Source organism: Acanthopagrus latus, chromosome 4 (genome assembly GCF_904848185.1).
Source record: "Acanthopagrus latus isolate v.2019 chromosome 4, fAcaLat1.1, whole genome shotgun sequence".
NCBI classification, from domain to species: Eukaryota; Metazoa; Chordata; class Actinopteri; order Spariformes; family Sparidae; genus Acanthopagrus; species Acanthopagrus latus.
This window is the reverse complement of record NC_051042.1, coordinates 9,321,420-9,326,324: the sequence shown is the minus strand read 5'-3', so window position 1 is coordinate 9,326,324 and position 4,905 is coordinate 9,321,420.

The window sequence follows — 4,905 nt, the reverse complement described above, 5'->3', positions numbered from 1 at the left end:
TGTTTTTCTCTCTTTGTCTGTGTTAAATGTTGAAAAAATATTGTCTAACTGATTTAAAGTATGCTCTATTTTATCATAAATTTCTGACTTCTTGGTTTTGAGAGAAAATGTTTGGAGAACTGATTCTTGTGCTTGGTGACTCTCATCCTCTCTTTAACCACGGAATGATCTATAGAGTATCTAATGACAGAGAGAGCCTCCCGACACTCCTCACCAAAGAGCTGTTGACTATTTAACAGAGATTCTCGATAGGTTGTTGAGCTGTCCTGCAAATCAAGCCTGAAATGCCTGTGGAAGCCATCAAAACTGTTGCACTGGACTGTCTTGAGTCTCCAAGCAAGGTAGCCAGTATTGGCCCCTGGATCATAGTAATGTTCCTGTTCACATTAGCACAGACACACACAGGCACACACACAAAAATGTTTAAATATTAAGCAGTGCTAATTTCTACAGACACACTGATTTGGTCTTCAAAGACATACTAATACTTAGTAATACTTACTAATACTGCATAGGTGGTTTGCACACTCTTAGATGAAATGCTCCTTTTGAAAGAAAATATTTGTCACATATATATCCAATCTATGCATGTTTTCCTTGGTCATTTCAAACAATCTTACCCACAGGATTCAGTCATTTCTGCAACCAAAATGTTGACCATCTGTCTACGCGTTGTATCCAATAGCGTTTTCTTTTTGTCATATTCTTTGAAGATTTCTTCACCCTTTGTGTCAGGCCTGGGCTATAAAGAGGACTCAGATGCAGAATAAAGTCAAAATTCAAAAGGCTTTTATTCTGAAATTCAAATGCTCCAAGACAGAGTAACAAACCAACAGGCTGTGAAAAAAATACCTGACTAATCTCAGATCCAGATGGGGTAAACAAAAAACAAATGACTCCTAAAATAAAACCACTCCAACGGAGGGAATACAAGAAAACGAGAAACTAAAAACAAACACTCCACAGGAGGAAATCAAAAGACTACAAACTACTTACACTTCAAAAAGCTGGGCTATAAAAATTACAACAAAAAAACACTCCAGTGGAGGAAGGAACAAGGCTATGGAACAAAACTACACTACCAGACTAAGCTGAGAAAATTTAACAAAATAAAAATCACTCCAACAGAGGAAATAAAAGGCTATAAACATAAACTGCGAGTTTAAAGGGACAGTTCGTGTTTTTTGAAGTGGGATCATATAAAGTACATATCTATAGTCGATCTGTTCCCTACTGTAATCACCGATCAGCACAGCCTCAGTTTGGAGAAGTAAAGTAAATTAAATTAAAATAAATTATTAACAAAAAAATCAATCACTCTTCAAGAGGCAATGAATACACAGAAAAAACAACAATGAATCACGATACTTAGACAAGACAAAGGCTGTGGCGAAAGGCTGGGGTGCACGACGGAGCGGGACACTCTGGCACAAGACAAAGGGAGATGTGGATTATAAGACACATGAGGGAACAGGTGGAAACGATCAGGAATCAGGGAAGACGTCGGACTGGTGACCTGAAACGAGAGGAGAGTTAGAATTTCAAAATGAAACAGAAGGTTCACAAGACAAAACCCAAGACGAGATAAAACCTCACCACTGTATGACACTTTGGACCTCAGGACAGCTTCATCCTTCTGCAAAACATTTTTTAAATATCAGCGCAAGCATATGAATTATTCCAACAGTAACTCCTGTTAAATTCATTTTAGATTTACTTCTAACAGTCACCTGCTCTGAGATGCATGGTGACAGTTCTAGTTCAGTGCTAGTAATGCAGGCTTATTAACCTTCAATTCTCATTTATATTTAAAAATTTGACTGTTTCATTGTTTCACCTGTCTTGCTTCATCATGGTCCAAGTCACCAAGGCCCCTCTTCCTTTTCTTAGGGGATGACGTAATGATAGTAGAAGCTGATGAAGAAGAAGAAGCTGGTGATGCTGATGGGTCTGGCGTTGACACGGGTGATGCTGTCAGTGACACTGGTGACACTGATTGGCCTGGTAATACTGAGGACTGTGATTTGTCTGTCACAAGACATACTTTGAGATCTATGAATGCTCCACAGGGAATAAAACAACTATTTCCATGATAATGATTAGTGTGAAGTGTTAAAAAATATCCTCAACAAAATGACAAAGTGAAATCATGTTTCATATGAAACTGTTGCAAGAACTTATTTAAAACTATTTCTAAACTAAACTCCCATAAGTAATCATAAACTGCTAGGAGATATATCAACGCATACACATAAGACCAAGATGACGTCTTACAAATTGATTTAATAACCTTACCTGATACTGGATACTTATGGTATCCAATCTTGAAGTTCTGGATCCCTGACTTCATCAGCTCATCAAATATTTCAGCATCTACCTCAGTACCTGAAGTATCAGTCAAGCTGAGGAGACCTTCATTCAGAGGTTGAGCCTGCAGGCTAAACGTGTCTGTTACTAGGATAATACAAAGAGAAATTACATTGGACTACCATAACAACCGTATCATTTGGATTTGACCTTTGTAAGTCATTACTGTTTTGAGTTCAAAATATAGATGGATACAAACCTGCTTGAAGAAACTGGAGGAAATCAATTTTAGAATTTTGGTAAATTAATGTGAAAATTAAAGGTTTCAGCACATGTTCTCTGGCAAATGTAATGCAATTTAAATTAAGGGTCAATGAAAGCCAATCTCATGCAACTTTCACAACATATTACCACAACAAGCACCAGGAGATAACTTCAATACATCTGGATATGGAAAGAAAAGTTTTATTATTGATATAAATCGCATTATTTTTACACATCACCACTATATTTTGATTAGTGTATTAAATAATTGCATAGGTATTTGACTGCAGACCTCAACCTTCATTAACAAATCACATCACAGGCTTTGTTGTGACTATAATAGAGTTTTGTCCTCCTGAATCTGACAGGCCACCGTCCACCAATAAATATCTGTTCAATAAAATATCTCATATATCACCTTGCTCATCTGTTGCTGTACAGGCCAGAATTCAGGACTACATTTGGAGCAATCACATCAGCTGCTGCAACTATGCCTTGTTTTGCATTATCTCTTATGAATAAAGTCTTGAAAATGATCTATTTCAGCATAAACAGCCAACCCACTACAGTTCTTACACTTTACATGATGCACTAATGATAACAACTAAATTAGGTTAGACTTGTGTTTATTTAATTTTTTGGTACACATGTAAATAAACTACAAAAAATAGTATACCTGTATACCTTTTACCACACAATACAATTAACATAAACAACTATATGCTGGAAGAAGGATTCATGAACACAGATCAGTGTTGTCTAATAGGTTAGGCTGTTGATGGTGGTGCTGTCTCAATCTTCTACTGTTTTAGCAGTGATTGTCCTGTAAAAAGGCTTTTCAAGGACCTTAAAATGACTTCAAATGTATTATAATAACACAACTTTGGATGTACAGTGGCAAGAAAAAGTATTGGCGTCTGGCGTCTCTACCCCAAGCTTAAAGGGCACGGAAAAGCCAGGGGCTGCGAGCACAGGAGCATGACTTCACAAAGTCTTTACAGGTTATACAGTTAAAAAAAAATGATGTATTGACTTTTCTTCCTGTGCCACCAGCAGAAATTCTGTGGTTTGAGAAAAATGTCTTGGCAACTAATGGATGGATTTCCATAACGTTTGGCTCAAACAGTCATGTTCCCCTTAGGATGAATTGTGATAACTCTGGTGATCCTGTGACTTGCACCATCATCAAATAAATAAATAAACAATTCAAATAGCCCACAATTTTATACCAAGTTTATTTACAAGACCTATGCCATTCCCAGTGGTCCTCAGCTTTATCCTCCTGTTCCTCTATTATGACGAACTAAAAGGTTTTACCTCTGTCAAAATTTGTAAATAGCAAAGCTAAAGCTGCACAGTGGTTTCTTCTGTGGCCTGACAGGAACAGGAGGAAGGGGAGTATGTTGGTATCCTTCCCCAGGTAACCCTACCTGTCCCTGAGGAAGGAGTTTTACCTCCCCCTTGCCCATGCACTACACTCTAGCTTCTCCATTTGCTGCACTTATAGTCCTCCAAAACCACTCCTGCCATCTGTTGGCCCTTTTGTTGTGATACCTACTTAAAATATCAAAGCATAGAGAGCCTTCAATGAGATATCTGAAAACTGAGAAACACCGCTTTTATGTGTCAATGTAGCACAATCCAACACCCCCACCCCTGTTCGGCATGTCATTCATACAGTCCATCTCTTTCTCTCCCTCTCTCTTTGGCCCAGCTCACTCACTCTGTGCATGTATCCTCAGTTGCGAAAGGGAAAGAGTAAAGCAGGCTTAGGGTGGAACATGAATGGATGACATGCTTGGGACCAGAACAATAAGTGGAGTCAGGAAATCAAAGGCTTTAAATACAGGAAACCAGGTCAAAGGCACTGCCATGCTACTAGTGCTACACTGTGTGTGTGTGTGTGTGTGTGTGTGTGTGTGTGTGTGTGTGTGTGTGTGTGTGTGTGTGTGTGTGTGTGTGTGTGTGTGCTTGTCTGTTGAGGCCAATCAACATACTTCCTCAGAGTGATTAGACTGACCAGACACAGCCTAAACTGCCTTGTCTGTGTTTGTGTGTGTGTGTGTGTGTGTGTGTGTGTGTGTGTGTGTGTGATTAGTGGGGTGACTATTTAAAACCTGAGGCTACTCACAGTGCCAAGCCAGGCCGAAATTAGTGTCAAAGAGCAACATGTGCATGTGAGTCTGCTCCATCTTCTAGGGTTCCCCTTCCTTTGCTCTGTGAAATTCTTCCACAGCACCATGGTACACAAGCATGGACATTCATTTTAGATGCAATAATTTAGAAATAATGTAGATAGATAATTATTAATTTATGGCAGATAAAATGTGTTTT